Source organism: Suncus etruscus, chromosome 2 (assembly GCF_024139225.1).
Source record: "Suncus etruscus isolate mSunEtr1 chromosome 2, mSunEtr1.pri.cur, whole genome shotgun sequence".
NCBI classification, from domain to species: Eukaryota; Metazoa; Chordata; class Mammalia; order Eulipotyphla; family Soricidae; genus Suncus; species Suncus etruscus.
The window spans coordinates 80973343-80995572 of NC_064849.1; the positions used below are offsets into that span (position 1 = coordinate 80973343).

General features: G+C 33.0%; 1 protein-coding gene across 1 annotated transcript in view; it reads left to right on the forward strand.

Annotated features, from left to right (window-relative positions):
- Positions 1 to 22230, forward strand: part of CDH18 (cadherin 18) — a 298495-nt gene that overhangs the window by 174055 nt on the left and 102210 nt on the right. The window lies entirely within an intron of this gene.

The window sequence follows — 22230 nt, forward strand, 5'->3', positions numbered from 1 at the left end:
GATCCAAATATATCACTTAAAATAGTGACAATGGTATATCCAATTCTTAATTTTTGAATATCAACTACCCCAGAGTTTTGTAAAAAATATGAGGATATGTCTGTATTTATGCTATACAACATATAAGTCATCCTGCTTTTATTTTTTTATTTATCCTTTTCTGTAACAGTTGTCTACTGATAATTTATTACATGTCAGGCATTCATATAAATAGTTTGAAATATATCAGAGAATAAAACAAACCACATTCATGACCACCTGGATTCCATTCTATTTGTCAATGGTGGTGAAGGGAAGATATATAATATGCAATAAAAGCATAATAAAAATAAAATTACAGGGAATGATAAAGTGTGGTAAATGATGTGCACTACAAAAAGGAAATTGAATTCACTGTGGGGATTAAAATATGTGAATTAGGTCAAGTTTCTGTATAATATTCAATAAGAGGTTGAGGTAACAGCATCATCAATGAGAGTAGTCCAGCCAGAGAAATAAAAATGATCTATCTGCAATTTTTAAATTTCCCAAAAGTTTGACATTAATTTTCCCCAGAGGAACAAAGCTCCATTAAGGGAAGAGGCACAGATGGTTTTGATTCAGCCTTTTCTCTCAGTTTTGCTTGAGAGGAGATGATATTTATTCTGTCATTTCTGGCAAGAAGAAAAGAATCACATTGCTTATAAAAGGTAAACATATAGTTATGTAAATAAGATACACAAATCTTAGGCTTGCAAAATGCCACTCGAAGTAGAGATATGGATAAGAATAAATATCTATGGTTTTGGCTTTTACTTTATGAAAGTTGTGATTTATTAGCTTGTAATGACAAGGTTTATATGTATAGAACATGAGGGAGTTCTGACAGATAATAAAAGGCATAAAGCCAAGAATAAAGAATTAATTTTTTATTTAGCTATGAAGGTTAAGTTCAGACAGGGTGCTGGATTCTATATAAATATACCCTATTGATTATACATATGATAATTTGGATATATTAGTACTATGAAATTTTATATTATAAGACTTTTAGTCAGATAGTTTGAATGTAATCAATACAAGCATTAATTTAACCCTTAAAATCAAGTAAATTAAGCATTTACAATGTATGAAAATATGTGTCGAATGACTTTTTATAAGACTATTTAAAAAGTAGCATATTTCTTTGGAAAGTTAGTTGCAAATGATTTTAGGTCCATGAGGCAAAACCAAAAAGGCGATTAATATTCTTTAATTAAACTCTAGAATTTGATGTTCTTGTACACCCACAGCTTATAATCAGTTTATTTAGTTTTTATTGCCCTAACTAAATCAGAGTGTGTAAAAATTATGGAAGGGTTTTTTAACTTAGTAATTGAAAATCATTGATTGAGCCAGGTCTATTTCATCAAATAGTGGTTTTATGGGTTATAGATCACAATTCATTGGCACTTTTCTAAGAGAAAAATCTCTCTTTACTTTGAGGAAACTTTCCATTGCTGCCATACCATATAATAAATATATATATTTTCACTAAAATTAATGGAAACGTCTATTTTCCTCTGCCAGAGTACATAAAAATGATTGTAATTCTTCAAAGCAATTACTTTGGAATTTTTTTTTAACTTCCACATTAAACTTGTTAACCATTCTTCTAAGCTCTCAATATCACTGCCAAAGATAGTATGTAAAGCCCAAAAAATAAAAAGGAAGATGTTAGAAACAGAGATCATACAGTCTGGTATTTAAATTCAGTCTCTTATTTTTTTCTAAATTCATTATACTAATTCCTCTTTTTAATTCACTAAATATTTTGAATCTCATATTGCTGAATTCACTTTTGATCATATAATAAAATGTCCAAAGATCAAGGAATTTATTATTTATTATCTATTTTTTGTTTGTTTATAATTTTGGCTTCGGTTCATTATATTGTGATAAAGCATTTCCCATTCTTAGATTTAAATGTATAGTATTTCTGTGGGGATTACATGCTAGCTATTGATTTACTTAATTTTTTGTTTCTTAGCATTATTTTTCTCTGGCAAGACAATTACTACACCAAAATTATGCATATCTTCTTCTAAGTCTACTAGGTAGTAATGAAATAAATGCAAGCCTGATTTTCCACTCATTAGTTCAACCAACACCCATCTGCTGTAATAGCCATTTCTTCCACTGAGGATTCTGGTTTGAAAATAAATGTTATTAACAGTGCATTATAAAATCTTAGTTCTGCCAATTTACACTGTATAAGTAAGTGCATATAGTGTACTTATGTTTTTCACAATTAACAATGAATCTCTCTACTAATTTCATTTGTCATGTTTTCCCATGTTCTCTGGTGAATACTATAGACTATACTATAGTTATTTATATTTATATTATTATTATATTATATTATATTATTATATTTATATTTATATATAGTTATTTATATTTCTCCGTATTACGTATAATTTTGTAGAAATAAATTAATAAACCACTAGATGACAAAATATTAGCTATATATAATTATATGTAAGGGGAAAATGTACTTAATTTCATTTGTTCAATATTTCTAAATATTGGATCAATACAAACTTATATTTGTAAAACCTACACTGTTACATAATTGAAATTTAATATAAGAATTCTTATAATTTCTCCAATTAAAATAAATTAAATACAAATTGTATATGCAAATTTTCAAGTAGACTTATTATAATAATCATTTTAAATATAGATAAATAAATATATTATACAACTGAGCTCAGCACAATGCCAATACCAGTATTACCTCAATAACAATATAAATACAAATATATATATAAATATAATAAATACATTCAATTTTATATAAATATATAAATATAATAAATACATTGATATATATATGAATATACATATATAATATATAAAATCCAATATATCCTTAAAATAATATTTAAGAGGAAAGAAACTCACCTTATATTTGCCAAGTATTTTCAAATTAAAAGTTGCAAATCACTTCTAGAAACTTTTCATTTCCCCTGTCTTACTTTTAAAGCTGGTGCTCCCTATTTATTATTGATCATTGCCAAACTGGCTCTACAATCCCCATCTTGTGTTCTCAGATAATAAAACAAAGATTCACACAGTGACAGTTCAAGCAATAGCTTCCAAAGAGTAATACTGCATGAGGACAGATGTCCATTTAAGCACAATATTCACTTCACCCTTGCTCTCAACACATCAGCCAATGTTTACATTAACAAGGACTATGACAGTTCTTGGGTACATTAAGAATTCATTTCAGCACTATTTACCATAGCTAGACTCTGGAAACAACCAAGATGCCCTTCAACAGACGAATGGCTAAAGAAACTGTGGTACATATACACAATGGAATATTATGCAGCTGTCAGGAGAGATGAGGTCATGAAATTTTCTTATACATAGATGTACATGGAATCTATTATGCTGAGTGAAATGAGTGAGAGAGAGAAAAACCCAGAATGGTCTCACTCATCTATGGGTTTTAAGAAAAATGAAAGACATTCTTGCAATAATAATTTTCAGACACAAAAGAGCAAAGGGCTGGAAGTTACAGCTCACCTCATGAAGCTCACCACAAACAGGGATGAGCTTAGTTAGAGAAATAACTACATTTTGAACTGTCCTAATAATGAGAATGTATGAGGGAAATTGAAAGCCTGTCTAGAGTACAGGCGGGGGTTGGGTGGGGAGGAGGGAGATTTGGGACACTGGTGATGGGAATGTTGCACTGGTGATGGGTGGTGTTCTTTACATGACTGAAACCCAAACACAATCATGTATGTAATTAAGGTGTTTAAATAAAACATATATAAAAATTTAAAAAAAGAATTACTTTAAAAATTAATAGGTGCATAAAGAGCAAAGGTGAAGATATTTACATAACTATGACCATAGGGTGATAAACAATTGGCCGACACTATTAAACTTATAGAATGAAAGCCATAATAATCACCTATTCTATTCTGCAGACCTCATTCTCTAAACTACGCTAAAGTTGTTTTACCTAGGGGACTATGTGGACTTTGGAGTTTTTACTAAGGGGACAATTTCCCACATACATTTCTTTTAGCCAATAATTTATTTAATATTTATTGGGTATAATTATACTTAAAGAATGTTTAAAACAATATGATTAAAGTAGTTTGGTTATGTAAAGTAGAATTTTAAAGGTAGATAGCACAGGAAATAACATTTATATTGCATACAGGCAATTCTATTCAAACACTGTCCTAGAGATTATCTTCTGAGCACTGCCAGGATTCATTCTTGAATACAGTGCCAGGAATAGACAAGGATGGGGTGTTGAGGATACATAGAGGTTTCAGAATTTACTCCAGGTTCTACACTCAGAGATAATTCAGTGCTCATGCTACTCTGTACTATCACTCTGGCCATATAAGAAAGTTCTTTTTGTTTACTCTTGGCTCTCTGCTCAGAAATCACTCCCGCAGGCACTAGGGACCATGTGGGATGCCGGGATTCAAACCACCATTGGTCCTGTTCAGTGCTTGCAAGACAAATGCTCTACAGCTGTGCTATCTCTCCGGCCCCTATGAAGACACTTCTTAAGTCAGTCATTCAATAAAATGAAATGATTTTGTAGTATATGGTAACATTTGTGATTTTTTATGTAACCTATGTTTTGAAAATCCCCTAAATCATGAAATGTTGGTGAGCTTGCTAATGTCAATAAAAAGCAACAGATCAGATAGAGAGTTAACTATTATTTCAAACTGGATCTTGATATGGGGCAATAGTACAGTTGATGGAGTGTTTAGCTTGCATACTGCTGAATCAGTTCCTTTCACTCACACTCCATATGGCTCCTCAAGTTCAACAATAGTGATCTCAGAATAAAGAGCAGAAGTAAGCTAATAGTACTGTGTGACCCCCCCACAACCAATAAATTAATGCATAAATAAATAACTGGCTAAATAAATTAATGAATAAATAGATGCATGGATAAATGACTAGATCTATAAATACCATGAGCTCAATATTTGATAAGAAATTTTCAAAAAGACTAAGAAAATAAATCTGTTCCCAAGTAGAAAAACAAAAGATTTAATATTAATTTGATTTCAAATTTAAAAAGGAATAAAATTGGAATATGTTTTTATATATTGCAAAGATATTTCTATGTTTATTGGAATATTTTAACATCTCTCAATTCTGTCACATTCTAATTATCTCTAAACAAAATATTTTCCATTTAGCTAGTCTGTACTCACATTTGTTTTTTTTTTTTTTTATCCCTAGTTAATTCCTTTTAGAATCATCTCTGAAAGAAAGGAAATATCACAGAAAATGATGCCTAAAATCTTCCCTGTTGAGTTTGTGCAATAACTTTGACAAATGATGCTTAAATCACTAGAAAGACATTTATAGGTTCTCTGGACTTCTACAAGTGAACAGCATCAAAATAAGCAGTGAAAGGTGTTAAATCAACAAAAGTGATACCATTTCTGGGTTTATTTTCAAAGAAAGTGTTTAAATAACTAAATAAAAGCCTCAAGTTTTTTTTCCCCAGTCACAATTTTTATTTTAATTGTTTTCCTTGTTCAACCCTTGTTTTATATTTCTGATTTACTCTAGTCTTGTTTTCAAATGCATTTTGCTTATCAAATAATAAATTCTGTGTAACTAATTCTGAAACATTTTCAGGATATGGTTCTATCCAACTCACAAGTCCACCTATATCCTATATAGAGAGTTCTTCATATCATTCTGAAACTTGGTCCAAAAGCTTGAGCATACTCTGTTCCATTTTTGTTTTTGACAGTGCATATCAAGTCTTTCAACAACTACCTTCAAACATGGTCTAATTACAACACAAATTTTATGTTGATCTATTGACTTAACTCTCTGGACTCAGATTTTTATAGTCTCTAGGACTCCTCCCGTTTTTCGCTTTTTTAAAATTTTACCCCACCCTGTTTTTTTCTTTTTCTTTTCATTTTTTTTATCTTTATTTTTCTTACCTTCAAACAGAACCAGATAACTTGAACCATCTTGTTCTGCCTCACAAATTGAGGTGGAAATAATGGAGGGCACCAGGACCAAACAGTCTTATGAACATTGAGTAGAAATAAAAAATTATCAGACTTAAACACCAAATCCAAAGTAAATTACAATAGAATTGATACCCAATCCACAACAAGCTAGACACAGAAGGGACCACTTATACTAGCAGCCTGGGGAAAAGGGCAAAGGAGGGATGATATGGGATGCATGCTGGAACAGGGGTGGAGGGAGGATAACATTGGTGGTGGGAATGCCCTTGCTTCATTGCCACTATGTACCTAAAATACTGTGAATGATTTGTAAACCACTGTGGTCAAAATAAAAATTATTAACAAACAAATTCATTACTTATTAAATTTTTCTTTCTTTCTTTCTTTCTTTCTTTCTTTCTTTCTTTCTTTCTTTCTTTCTTTCTTTCTTTCTTTCTTTCTTTCTTTCTTTCTTTCTTTCTTTCTTTCTTTCTTTCTTTCTTTCTTTCTTTCTTTCTTTCTTTCTTTCTTTTTTTCTTTCTTTCTTTCTTTCTTTCTTTCTTTCTTTCTTTCTTTCTTTCTTTCTTTCTTTCTTTCTTTCTTTCTTTCTTTCTTCCTTCCTTCCTTCCTTCCTTCCTTCCTTCCTTCCTTCCTTCCTTTCTTTCTTTCTTCTTTCTCTTTCTTTCTTTCTTTCTTTCTTTCTTTCTTTCTTTCTTTCTTTCTTTCTTTTCTTTCTTTCTTTCTTTCTTTCTTTCTTTCTTTCTTTCTTTCTTTCTTTCTTTCTTTCTTTCTTTCTTTCTTTCTTTCTTTCTTTCTTTCTTTCTTTCTTTTTTCTTTCTTTCTTTTCTTTTTTTTTTTTTTTTTTGCTTTATGGGCCACACCTGGTAATGCTCAGGGGGTTAGTCCTGGCTATATGCTCAGAAATTACTTCTGGCCTGGGGGACCATATGGGATGCTGGAAGATCGAACAGCACTCTGTCCTAGATTAGCACATGCAAAGCAAATACGCCACTGCTTGCGCCACTGCTTCGAACCCATTAATTACTTAACTTTTCTTCGAAGAAAAAAATTACAATACTATTGACAATAGGATTTCACTCATACAACATTCATCTGAGTGCTTATTCCTTCCACCTATGTTTAGGATTTCCTCACAACCAGCCCTATACCCCTTGTCTCACTCTTGATAAAATCAGGTTGATAAACACATTTTTAGATTTTGTTGTCTTTGAATACATGTTACACCCTTACCCATATAATGCTTCCTCTTCTCTGATTATTGTCATTCTGTTGTGAAACGTCTAATTTTTTTTAAATCTTTTTATTTAAACAACTTTATTAATTTTAATTTACTATTTTATCCTATTTCTATATATTTACATTTTGTAACTCAAAATGAGAGACCATATTGTATCAGTCCCACTCATTCTGGATGGCATCATTCATTATAACATCCTTCAATTTCATTCCCATAGTAAGGAGTGCAAGAGTTTGTTATTCCTTTTATATAAGTTCCTTCTGGTCAATTTTTTCACAGAAAAGTTGAACTGCTATGTCATACCCATTAGATTATGTCACACATTTGCTCAAAACATTTAATAATCTTTCTATCATATATGGCCATTAAAAGACTTTATGATCAGACACAATATATAATATTACATTTTAAAATATTCTCATTACTTTTGCTAAACAAAGATAATGGTTTCACTTATTTCTCAAACATGCTAATGAAAACACTCATTAGAACATTTTCACATATTTGTCTGGATCTATTATATTATTCTATTTGTCCTTAGTACATCTATTTGTACTTAGTATATATGTAAGTAAATATTTAAGATCGCAAAATATATGGTTTGTGTAAATATAAATAAATAGCATAAAATAGCAAATAAAAACTAGATTTTGACAACAGAATGATAACAAGAAAGAAATAAGTATGTGATAGAGAGAAACTAGCCAAGGTGCTTTTTTTTTAGGTAGTAGCTAGAAATCCTTTATTGGTGGGTATTGTGTGCAATACACAGATGCTGAAGTATAGTAAAGGTTAAAAGCTTGAACTGAATTGTAATTAAATATTATCTCAATATATATGATTCAATGTTATAACCTTATACTGAATTTTACATAAATATCGCCTCAGTATATGTAATTCTTGTAAAATAAAAATAAAATGCATGATTGATTTATTTTAAAGTTTTCTCACCAAAAGGTGGGTAACATCTGCTTTTCAAAGAATTGTAAAATATACTATATATAAAATATAAAATATACTATAGATTTTATGTAAATTTGGCATGTTTTATTGATACTTGTAAAATGCTTGTATTGATTTTTTTTGCCAGACTCAGATAAATATATGCTACTTGTATTAGTAAGAGTTTTGAGAAATAAACAAAGCAGTATCATTGAGATAGTGACACAATATTATTTTTTAACATATCCTCTTATTTTTAGGGAAGTTACTAGAGGTGAATAACATGAGTTGGATCTTGTATACTTTTCCATAAAACAGCTGGGCAGTGTGACAGTCACACAACACAATCATCACTCTTCAAGCATCACTTGACATGCATGACACAAGATCCCATGCCCATAACTTGTTTTTCTAAAGAGTTGATATTTGGTCCAAATATATATATATATTTGGACATGGACATAGAGGGCTGATTATTTGAAGAGACAGACAAAATACCAAATAAGCATGAGATTGTTCTTTATCAGTCATAGAGAGATATGTATTAGGTATATGTTTTACTCGCTTTGAAAAGAAATAAACCCTGGCAATACTTAATTTTAGGATATAGTCTGCAAAATTTGGAAAAGACATTTTAAAAAGATACAAGTCTGGATCATTACATTGCTCCTATGATGGAGCCTGGGATAGAATCTTTCGTCATGCTTCCGGAAGACTCGTTCAGTTGCGATTGTCTCAGTCAGACCTCTGGAATTGGAGATCTTGTTTATTGAAGAGATCGTAGACCAAAAGCTAAGCTAGTGCTTTTTGTTGTTGTTGTTGGTGGTGGTGGTGGTCCTGGGATGCATACTCTCCAGACCTGAATTGCAACAACCAGTCATCTGTATATAGTGATCTTGGCTTTTGCACAGATCAAAGAGTGACATGTCTTCTGATTTTGTCTTATCGTTGGATGGTGCAGAAGGACAACTTGCTCTTGGATCAAGTTGTTCCCATTTCTTTGTTGTCAGGTTATCAATTTAGAACTGGCACATGTTGGTGTCAGAGCAGCATTATGGATGCCCTGGAAGGGATTTCGTTCCTGGAGCTGTTGTGGAGAACTCTGTCGTTTCTATGTCTGGGATCCAGGAATCAGGGCAGGACGGTCAGTGCTTAATTCCCTGGGGTCTGAGTTGGTTCCACATGACGTACGTTCAGGGTGGGAGATTCCCCTATGTTGTAAAAAGTATAAGTTCTTATCCCTAGTAGATAAGAGCTTGTTTTTACACATAAAATTTACCCTTTTTTAATATGACTTTGCAGGAAGAAGTGGTGTTACATTATATTGTTGGTGGATTTGGGGGTGGAGAGAGAAGAAAACAGATACAGGACAAAAACTAAAAATATATATGCTCACCCATATCTAAAAAAAATACTTTTTTTCTTTAAAAATGATTAAATAAAAGACGTAATTAAAGGAATAAAGTGGGGCCAAGTTATATCCACATGAATCAAGAAATTGTCAAGACAAAATAGAATCTTGCAACATATTTTAATTCCAAAATCAGGGTTTGGCTAGCTTAGTACACAGGAATAACATTAATTTTTGAGGAAAAGAGCTACATATTTCGGGCCCGGAGAGATAGCACAGCGGTGTTTGCCTTGCAAGCAGCCCATCCAGGACCTAAGGTGGTTGGTTTGAATCCCGGTGTCCCATATGGTCCCCCATGCCTGCCAGGAGCTATTTCTGAGCAGACAGCCAGGAGTAACCCCTGAGCGCCGCCAGGGCCCAAAAACCAAAAAAAAAAAAAAAAAAAAATCTACATATTTTTTGATTCATGTGGATAATATAACTTGGATTACTTGGCAGTATGCAGAAAGCACCCGAATTCACGTGTAGACTTAAAGTTCCTGCCTTATAACGAAAAAATTATAGCAGTTAAGACTAGTATCCTTGGGGCTGGATCTGTGGCACTAGAGGTGAGGCATCTGCCTTGAAAGCGCTAGCCTAGGACTGACTGTGGTTCGATCCCCCCAGAGTCCCATATGCCTCCCCCAGCCCCATATGGTTCCCCTCAAGCCAGGAGCGATTTCTGAGCACATCGCCAAGAGTAACCCCTGAACGTCAAATGGCGTGGCCCAAAAAACAAAGCAAAGCAACAACAACAACAAAATGACTAGTATCCTTTCTTTTAAAAACAAAACAAGACAACAATGACAAGACATATAAACAAGTGCAAAAAAAAAAAGATGATACCATATTTATACCCTTAATTTCATGGAAATTTGGAAACTGAATTCCAATTGGATTTTTGACATTTCTTTGTTTAAAATCTTTATTTAAGCAATTTGATAACAAATATGTTTGTTTTAGGGTATCAGTTATAAAAAAAAAGTACACCTTCCTTCACTACTGCAACATTTCCACCGCCAATACCCCCCATCTTCCTCCTTTCCCAACCACTGCCTGTATTAGAGACATGCAATCTACTTCTCTCACTCACTACCATTGTCATGATAGTCGCTAGTGTAGTTATTTCTCTAACTGCACTCCTGTGGTAAGCTTCGTATCCTGGGCCAGACCTTTCGGCCCTCATCTCTATTGTATCTGTGTATTATTACAATAATGACTTTTATTTTTCTTAAATTATCAAGATTCCTCTAAGATTTTTTGGGGGTTACGCCTGAACTACTTGGTTGATATAATGGGTACATTATAGTCCAAAATAGAAGTATGAGCAATTTCTGGAAAGAATGTGCTTGCCTTGCATGTCCCCATGTTTAGCCTCTAATTATAAAACCAGTAGTGGCCTCTAAGCAAAACACTGTGTCCCCTCATGTCTTCTCAAAAGTAGAAGCTTCTAACACTTTGAATTTGGGAGTAGAAGCTTCTGTAATGCAATTTCTATTTTCTGATATTAATCAAAGCAGTCATAAGCCAACGAAGAATAATGGCATTAATATTTTATTCCCTGCAAAATAATTCAATATTTAACTAATAGCTGCTTGGAGCAAAAATAATCTACATTTTCTTTACTGATAAGAAGTAAAAATAGCATTTTCTCTAACTGACAAGAAGAATCATTGTCTTAACTGATTTATTGTCTTTCACAATAGCCTGAATTCAGTGTTGGTTGTTTTCCTTGAGCCACATATTATAGTTATTCTACTTTCCTCACCTTAAATCCTTTAAGTCGTGGAGTATAATTAGAACTTTGATTTTATTGTTATCAGAACCTATCCTGGCCAAGAGCGCCAGATATTATTTCAGAAGTCACATTGTCAAGATTAAGACATCTCTCCAAAATCTTATTCAGCTTTTTAGCAACATTTCCCACAATTTACTCACAAAAATTCAAGGACTTAGAGGATAATCATTATAAAATTTGACTGAATTTTAATTAGTGTATCAAGTACCCCCTTTATTATAACTATATTCCTGTGAAATTTTCTTAACTTTTAGTTCTTATGATCCTTAATTAATAAAACATTAAATTACATTCAGAAATAACATTATAATATACACTTGTTTTGAGGATGTAAGGAATTATTTACAAAGCTTAGTGATGCCACTAAATATCTTTGGCTGTGAATTAATTAACACAAGTTGTAGAACCACTATCAATGTTTATATACTTCAGAAGTTGGGGTACAAAGAGATAGTACAGCAGGTATAATGCCTTGCAGGGTCTGACCCAGGTTCTTTCCCTGGACTGTATGTAGTCCCTAAAGCCCCTCAGGATTCCTGAGTGCAAGGTCAGAAATAAAACATAACAACAGCTCATTGTGGCCCACACTAGAAAACAAAATTAAATACTAAATAACACAATTCTTTCTAACATTATCATCATCATCATCATCATCATCATCATCATCATCATTATCATCATCATAGGACCACTGGCCTTGAAAGAGATTTGACAGCTCTATATTGTATTGGTTATATTAAATACACTATGTACAATAATCATCTGAAAGTTTAAATCACATTGAAACACTAATGGTACAATTAAACTACAATTAAAAGAGGAAAATATAGATGGTAGTAATTCCCAAACTAATAATATCTAATTATATCCCAATAAATCTACATGCTATATAGATTTTCTTTTTTTTTGGGGGGGGTCACACCCAGCAGTGCTCCAGGCTCAATAATTGCTTCTGGCAGGCACAGGGGACCATATAGGACACCAGAATTCGAACCGATGACCTCCTGCATGAAAGGCAAACGCCTTACCTCCATGCTATCTCTCCGGCCCCATATGTAGATTTTCTAAGATTTCTCTTTCCTCCAATCTTCTCCAATCTTCTCCTCTCCTACCTTCTCCTTTCTAAATGCTTTATCTCTGCCATTTTCTGTATTCATTTTTCAATTAAGCAATTTGTCTATATCCATGGTTTTATTCAACTGGTCTCCTCTTTCCATATATAGTTGCATAAATTCCATCCTTCCATATTGTACAAACTCAACATCCTCCTACCAGTTAATCATCAGTCATTTTTGTTTCATTTGATATGATTTCTAAATTGTTATTAAAGCTTACATAATTCATAACATGTGTGTTTACACATGCTTTTCTATTAATAAATAAACTTTAATTTCTAACCCAATACAGTCTTCTCTATTTATGTATCCCATACTTTATATGTACCATGAAATACATTGAGCATATCTTAAATTGAATTTAGCATATATTAAACCATGATTAATAGAAATACAGATAATCTAAAACTGTGTTGCTTATATGACTATAAAATTGAGGTCTAGGGTTGAGATCTATTATATTATACCTATAGTTGAGTTATATTATATTAATTTTCAAGACAAATGAGAAGTTATGGGAGTCATATTATATTATAAAGTCATTGGGATATTTATAATGTATTTGAAAGGATATAACTTACAATACAGTAAATGTTTAAATAAATGTTAATTGAATAAGTAACATAAATAAGTTGAAGAAGATTATAAACTATATTTGATGAACCCAAATCACCAAAACCATGCAGTTATATCGATGAATTCTTATTGGTAGTTTCATCATGTGTAGCATGCTTAATGAAATGTACATATTTATAAAAACTCACACCATTCATGTAAATTAATGTAATGAATAGATTCTCAAAATGAAGTGTGAAAGAATTGAGTTGGGGCCAAACATCATGCATTGTCAGCACTGATAGCTATTGCTTCCTAGGATACATGCAAAGTTTGTCACAGACACTGATCTTTTGGCTGGATTCAAAGCTGGATTCAGCCGGTCTCTGTGGGGGGCCCTTACAATTGCATGACAATTGGTACTTCATGTGATTTTTGTTATTAAGTGGTCCTTGTGTCCAATTCTATAAACACCAGGAATCCAGAACATTTGAAAATGCTTCCCATAATGACATAATAGACATTAAATGAATAAATGAGCAATTGAGAAAATTAAGAATCAAAATAAGCAATTGAGTCAAAGTGCTCTTCTATTGTTCAGATATGGGAGAAAACTTGCTGATCTTCTTATAAAGGCTTATGCATTCACTGGAGATTTCTATAGGAATTTAATGCTTTCTTATTTGTTCTAGATTTTGAGGGATATTTATTTTGTACTCTTCTGTGTTAAAGTCTAATAATGAAATGATGTTTTTCATTTTCAGCTTGATACTTATTAGTCAGTAAGTACAAGAAAACTTTTTGAGCAATCGGTTGCTATTTATGAAAATCATTAGTCAGAAAACACAAACATAAAGTGTGCTTGTGAGCCAGTCTCCACGAGTGATGTTCATCACCATAGATGAGTTTTCGATGTTATGTACTTGTATTCAGCAGAGAGTAATTCCCAGTTATAAGCTCCTACATATCAAGGTAATTGAGAAGCAGTAGTCTGAAGGTAATTTGTAGGCAGTGGTATACTAGCAACCATTTACCAGGAAAGTTGTAAGAAATAAAATCATATGATACAAGAGTAATCACATCCTGTTGATTCAATAAAGCATCGCAAGAGAATAAGACTAAAAAAAATACATTAAAAATTCAAGTAAAGATTGCTAGAAAAACTTATACAACAGAAAATAAAAATATACCTCTGTAATCCACCTAGAAAATATTGAAATATGAGATGTTTTCTTCATTAAAAATTAAGAAAATATAATTAATTCAAAGGCCATTATTATTTTAAAGTTACTTAGTAAAAGGTATTCTGCTGTATTTATTTTGAAAGATAAAGATGTCATAGTATAATTATTGTTATAAAAGGATACAGAAAAAAAAAGTAAAAGAAAACATTTCCTACCAATACTGCATAAATATAAACTATCCTAGCCTTTTAAAAACTTTCATAATTTTCGACATGTATATTACCATGGCATATTATTTTATATATATACATATATATTTTTCCTAATATAATTATTGACATGGCACATGGCTTATAAAATATGGCCAAATATATGAATAAATACTAATAGACTATTTTTCTAATGTGGCTGTGTAAAGTGTGATTTTGATCCACTTAGATGATAATTAACTGTATTATATATTTTGCTCTATGTGTATTCTCTGTGCTGAATCCCTCACATACCTGATGTATAAGATAAAGTATAACACTGGAAAAATAAAGTGAAAGATTAGCAGCTAACTAGCCAACAACAGAATCCCCATCACAAAACAAAATAGCATATGCATTTATTTTAAAAATCTGCAAAATTATGACAAATAAGTTTATAGCTGCTTGAGCAAAATATAATAAATTTGCTGAAGTTTGTTATACAATGCTGGAAAACTAGAGAAGATTTCAGTTATTTGAACTATCACAAAAATGTTAGATATTAAATTGGGCAGAAAAGGCAGCAGGAATATTAAGACAGTTTAAGCATTCACATGGCAAAAAGGATTGAGTTTTGTTAAAATTCTCAGATATGTATCAGAGTATTGTTATTTATCTTCAAACTCTTAGACTAATTGGGAATAATTGTTCTCCATGACTGAAATGTGAATGATCGGGACTTATTCTAAAAGGACTCAAGCACAAAGAATGTCACATCAGGTTGATGAAGTGGATATAGTAAGTAAAGGCGACTACTGAGGCTAATGAGGAACAGGTATGAGGTTACATTTCAGAAAGATTTATTCACCCCAGGGTAAAAGGAAGCTAGAGAGAGGCAGGAGAGGAAGTATAAACTGAGTTAGCTACTGGTATGTTTGGGATAAGCAAACTAGCTTGGTTCTATTGCAGCAGAAGAACTGGGGAAGATTGAGCAACTGGGTGGGTGTTTTGGTGGGAGTAGATTCTTCATTTTACACCCAAGTATTTCCCCTGTAAATAAAAACTGAAATTTCTTATTAAAATATAAAACAAAATACATTTGCTGGGTCAAGAATGGTTACAAGAAGTCAAGACTTTTCACTTAAATATGCTGATTTATTGCAATAGGGAATATATTTCCAAGAATTTCCTTTATGAAAAAGAGTAAAAGGTGCTAAAGACGTTGCTTCTTTCTCTTCAAATTTTTCTCTATTTTTTAATTTTTGTTTGCTTTATAAATAATTAATTTAAATACAGTGGTCAGAAAATTGTTCATGGTTGATTTTTAGTCATTTAATGTCCAACACCTTTTACCAGTTTCCATTTCCTCTCTCTCTCTCCTCTCTCTCTCTCTCTCTCTCTCTCTCTCTCTCTCTCTCTCTCTCTCTCTCGCTCTCTCTCTTTCTCTCTCTCTCCATCCCTCTTTCCAACTTTTTTTCTATTTAGACACTGTGGATTTCACTACTGTTATTGGTAGAGTGCATCCTTGTATTTTTGTAAATCCCTGGGATCTGACACAAGATTAGATAGATAGATGATAGAAAGATAGATAAGATAAATAATAAAATAATATTTATCCTTAAATAAATACGCAATGTGTAATCAGAATTAGGACTGAAAATCACTAACAAAATATTAATAGTAAAGTGACTGAAAAGCCTATTAGTCAAACTGTTACACATTTCAGAATGAAATTGTTTCTTTGCATATTATTCAGGTACAGCACTAATCTGAAAATATTCACGGAAAACCAATGTTTAAAGTAACTTTTCTCAGAGAACTTCAGAAGTGTTTCTAGCTTTGTGTATAAAGACTCTTCTTGGCAATGATTGGGCGTTCATATGTGGTATCTGGGATCAAACTGGGACTGGCCATGGCAATGGAAGCACTTAATATCTCCTTAAACGATCTCTCTGTCACCTATATTTGATTTAACAAAATTTATTATTTATTATTATTACAATATGGAATAAAATATTTATTTAATATACATAAAGAATGAAAATGATGATATTGAGGTTACTTAGATCACAGGAAAAACATTATTTTGAATAATAGAAATAGAGCATTGGGGACCTTTGAAAATGGGTGTGATTTGGAAGTAAACACTTGCTGAGGATATTTTAATTCATCTGCTTTAGATAGTGAGTAGTATACTTGTGTATAACATCCAAAATTATAAATAATTTATTCATGTTTAAAACCTAGTAACCAGTTAATAAATAAATATCTTAAGGCATTAACTCATTCACTTTGTATCATTTTGAAAAATAATTTTAATCAAGGGACAACGCCACCTTAAAATTGTTATACATCTCTTCTGATAAAACATTTCAGATTTTAGAAACTAAACAAGCTAGTACGTGAGTGATGCAGCTGAATTAACTAGTCCTAAGGACATGCATGATTTTTAACCCCATTATGAAGGCTGAATGGAGAGAGAATGAGAGTGTGAGATGAGAGAGGGTGAAGGAACCATGTTATAGGCTGATGGAACATGCTATGAGCTATTGTTTCTAGCCTGTTTCATGCAGAGAAAACACCCCCCAGGGAGTTAGAAGTAAAATAAAATATAACAGTCAATAACTTCTTGAAGAATGAAAAAACTCCAGATGGGCTTGAATAATACTATGCTTAGATTAGTCTATCAAATCAGAGCCATAAAAGAAATACTTGATAAAATGGACTTCAAGGGGCCGGGAGGTGACGCTAGAGGTAAGCACCTTGCAAGTGCTAGCCAAGGAAGGACCTCAGTTCAATCCCCAGGCATCCCATATGTTCCTCCCAAGCCAGCGGCACTTTCTGAGCGCTTAGCCAGGAGTAACCCCTGAGCATCATATGGGTGTGGCCCAAAAAAACAAACAAAAAATATGGATTTCAAAATTATTGCTTAAAATCTATAGTGTGAAAACACTCCCCGGGGAGTTAGAAATTAAGTCACATACTTGTAGAAAATGTAATTAAAAGACATCAGATAAAGGACTATAATCTTACAGCTCAATAAGAAAATAAGCTACTTAAATAAACCAAGTACCACTACAGACATCTCATAAAAATAAAAATAAGCATAAGAAAAGATATTCAAGTTAAAAATAAAAATAACAAATAAGCATAAGAAAAGATCTTCAAGTTCAGCTACCACTAGAATAAATCAAGAGAAGAAGAACAAGGGTCACTTTACACATAACAGTGTAGCTAAAAATCTGAAATACTGATCACAATAAATGCTGATACATACCTGGTACACTAGCAAACTCTCTGGTTTGTGGCGTTAGCAAAATTATATTCAGTTACAAGTAGAGGATTTTTTTTAATTGTACATGGAAGGAAAGAATGTCATCCCCTCCTTTTTTTTTTTTTAAATATAAGGGAAAGGGTGAATTTTAACTGTCTAACCAGGGGAACAGGAATTTCACTTAAGTCTGCATATTTCCCAGCCTTGTATTGGAGGAAAGAAGAAAAGGATGTTAAAATAGAGGTTAGGAAAATGGGTCTTCATCATTTGATTGATCTAGCCACTTTATATAAGCAAAAGTGTCCTTCTTGTTTGGATTGTGGTACTTAAATAAACAAGGTGCCATGAAGTTCCCTAAATAATAAACTGGACCTTGAGGCAGTGATGTCTTTCTGTTGTTATTGTTATTGTTTGTTTTGGGGCCACACCAGGTGGCGTTCAGGGGTTACTCCTGGCTTTGAGCTCAGAAATCACTCTGGCAGGCTCAGGGGAACATATGGGATGCCTGAGATTGAACTGGGTCTGTCCTGGGTTGGCAGCATGCAAGGCAAATGCCCTACCACTGAGCTATTGCTCCAGCCCCAGAGGCAGTAAGCTTTATTTATTTATTTATTTTTCTGAAACCTAATTTGAAAAGCATTATTTTTTTATTCTACATCTTTACTGGATTCTGACAATTTTGAAAATTAAACCAGGGCCTGGGTTAGGGTAATATATTTCGTTTGCCATTAGCCTGTATAAAATACTTATGACAGATTTGTTCTACAATTATCTTCTTAGGAACAACAGTAGTTAGACAAAATAAAAAAAGAAAAAACAGGAAAATATTTATCTGTTAGTTCCTGTTTGGCAGGAGGCTGTGGCTGCATAAACCTCCATAAACCTCAGGGCTAATAGCTCATGAATCTCCAATGAGATGTACATGTGGTTAATTTCACAATTCCTGCTGTGATACCCAGTAAACATTTTGTTTTGTGTGTTCCTACTGGACTGATAGTGCCCAAGGCTAGAGTTACCAGAGGTAGGTCCTTAATAAATTTCTCATAGGCATCCCCATAGTGCTAGTACTAAATCAGTCTTAGCACTAAGTGACCCTTAGTAGTGCCTCTTTGCATTGCAAGAAGCCCTTTAGCAAACAATCCCACAAACTGAAGGCAGCTTTAAAAGAAGAGAGTTTATTGCTGAAAGGCCCTGAGGGCAGAAGTCATGTCCTGAGGAGATATTGGTTTGTTCAGATTTTATTGGTGACTTTAAGACATAAAAGAGAACATTTCAAGTGTAACAAAAAAGGATAAAGAAGAAAAAGAAAAACCTGGAGGGAAATCAGCTGCAATCTAAGTTATCTAAATCACCCAGGCCCTGTAAAACTAGAAGAGTCTGCCTGCAGAAGTCTGAGGGGAGAGAGATTCAGTCAAGTTTTGAGTGAGGCCTCTGCAGTGGTAGCCTTCCAAACAATTGTTTTACTGAAAAGAAAATCAACTTCAGGAGATTACTCAACAATTTTTTAATGTTTACTCAATGGAGGCAACATTTTATTTTTACCCAGAAGTCTACACACACACAAGCAGTGCAAACACACACACACACACACACACACACACACACACACACACACACACACACACACACACACCCCAATTTTGTTTTATCCAAATTCACCAAACTTGGAATAAACCAAGTGATGCTTCTGTAGGTGAACATAGAACCAGATTGCAATTCATCCTGATCAAGCGATGCAATTTAGAGCAAAAATAAAAGAAATGATTGGTCCTTAGATATTCCTACATATCTTTAGACATTTATTCCTAAGTGAAGCAGCCATTTTGATGACGTTGCAGAAAAGCAAAGCAGACATACTATCAAAGATGGGCAGTTTTAATATTTACATGTAAGGCATGGAGAAATATATTGAACGGAGGTATTTGGGGACAGTTACAGTATTTTCTGTTGTTACTACAATTATAAATATATAACGAATATATAAGAAATATTGTTTTAAAGCAATGTACTATTCAACTTCAAGTGTGAACCATAGTATTAGCTCTGGGTATTAGATAATAATGAATGGCAAAATGCATTTGTTGTTGTAAAATATGCACTTTCCTGGTACCATTGATAGAAGGAGTATGTATATTAAAGGGTCAAGGTTGCCATGTAACTTGTCCCTGTCTTTTCAATTTGATGCTCTAAAAAAGTTGCTTAGAAGAAAACCCAAATGGTGCTGCTACATTTGTTCTGCTCCAGGTCACCCATGTATAAGCATCTGGGAGACATGTTATACAGGGATTATATTACACTAGAAAGATATTGCCATAGCAATTTGGCTAAAATGGTTCCCAGTTGTTCGAAAGCCCTCAGGAGAGGTGAGAGTTAAGCATGTGTAAGCTCAAAGTCTCTGGGGGAATTGAGGTAATGTTAAGTGGATACCTGCACAATTGTTTGTGAGCTGTGCTTGTCAACTCTGGCACTGCTCTTTTCTTCCTCACAGTAAATTCATCTCACAAGATTCTCTCCCTTTTTAGTCGAATGTAAGTGTAAGAAAACTGAGGGGAAAATGTCAGAGCAAAGACATAATTGAAAACTCTTCTAGAAATTAGGGGGTGATCCTCTTAATTGAATAGCCTTTGTATTGTGTAACAGAGATGTCTAAATTTCACTTCTCATGCTGATTTTATTTTTATGACCTGATATTTTGTGAAATATCTCCTTACGTTTTTTCATTGTAAACTATTATATTATCTTGGACTAAAGTCTCATAAAATATTTTCACAAAACCTTGGCTTATTCATCATCACATATATTCAACACTTTTTTATATACATAATTATCTAATGTGATAAAACATTGTTCTTTTTAATAAGGATGCTTGAGGCTTATTCATATTCATGAATTAGATGAATCATTTATTATAATATTATTATAATTTCCCTTGGTAAGAATGATTTTCACGTCTTCTTAGCTCCAGGAAAGTTTTTCTATACCCCCTCAACGATATATTCTCAAATTTTGAAAGTTACGGGCTCATTTTCTTTTGGTGCCTGAGGTTTTACTTACAAAGTCATTACACATTTAATCAATTCAGTTTCAACAAATTCAGATTCACTATTCATATTCAAAATAACTCCTTGACTGATTCTGCTCACTTAAAAATTGTTTATTTTCTTTTCTCTCGTGGTATCAACATGTCTATAAATGTTTTTAGTAGATTTTTGGATTGGCAATTACTATTATTATCCTTTGAAATTTACCACTAATAATAAAGTGTGTTTTTGTTTGTTTTATTTTGGGGGTTTATGAAGTTGGCCCACACCTGGCATAGCAGATGGATTACTTCTTGCTCTTTACTCAGGAGTGACACCTGGTGGGTATTCAGGGGAAAAATGAGACATGGTGCAAGGTATTCCAACCAATGTGCCGAAGAAATAGCAAAGCTCAAGAAGCCTGCAATATATTTCCTGCCCTGAAGAGTATCTTCAATTGGAATTGTTGGTGTCTTTCTCAAAAGTGAAATAATGAAAATATTTCTTTAGCAGAAATGGTGGTTGTTAAGAATAGATCAAAGTTTAGAGTAGCAGATGTATTCTAGTATTTATATTTTATGCAATAAAACACATGCATATTTATGTATACATTTATGGTTCATATAATATGAACCATTCCCATGAAAATACATTTTCTTCTAAATTCAGTTCACAATTCTTATGTAAACTTGACCTGAATAATGTGTTTCAGTTTTTTAAATTTTACAGTGCAAAGCCATGTCAAATTTCTATTTTTATAAGTATGTATGGGGAGTACAACTTTTGTTTTTCCTCTTCCAACTAAATATTAATTCATGAAGCTGACAGTCTATGTGAATTCTGGAGTTAATCCTATCACATAATCTTGCATCTATATGCTTAGCCCTAATGCTTATTGTAGTTAATGCCTGTCAAAATAGTTTCTTGATCTTGATAAATGCTCAAATGACTACTGTTGGGATCTTTGTTTAAGTGCTAACATCCCTTCACTTTCCATCATCAGTCTTTGACAGCCCTCTTGGAAGCTGTGTGTATTTTCTGTAAAGAGGGAAATTAACCCTGCTCAAAGCATCTTAGTTGACACTTGGGAGGAACATAGCAAGCACGAAGTTAATAACACCATCCACGCACCCTTTACCCACCCAGGCAAAAATCCAAGGTGGGCTCCAGGCGTCTTCTAGGAGCCACCCCATATAAATTTTGCAAAGCTATGGGCATCTTTCATTCCCAGCTACAGGGAATGATTGGCAATGAGTGGCACTGTTAAATCATTATTTTTATGAGGTCAATTAAAGCATACATTTAAGGAACTGTTTGACTAAGGCTAAGCTGCCAGACTTTTAAACAATTTATTAGGAGTGTATTTCTTACAGAGAGAGAGAGAGAGAGAGAGAGAGAGAGAGAGAGAGAGAGAGAGAGAGAGAGAGGGAGAGAGAGAGAGAGAGAGAGAGAGAGAGAGGGAGAGAGAGAGAGAGAGAGAGAGAGAGAGAGAGAGAGAGAGAGAGAGAGAGAGAGA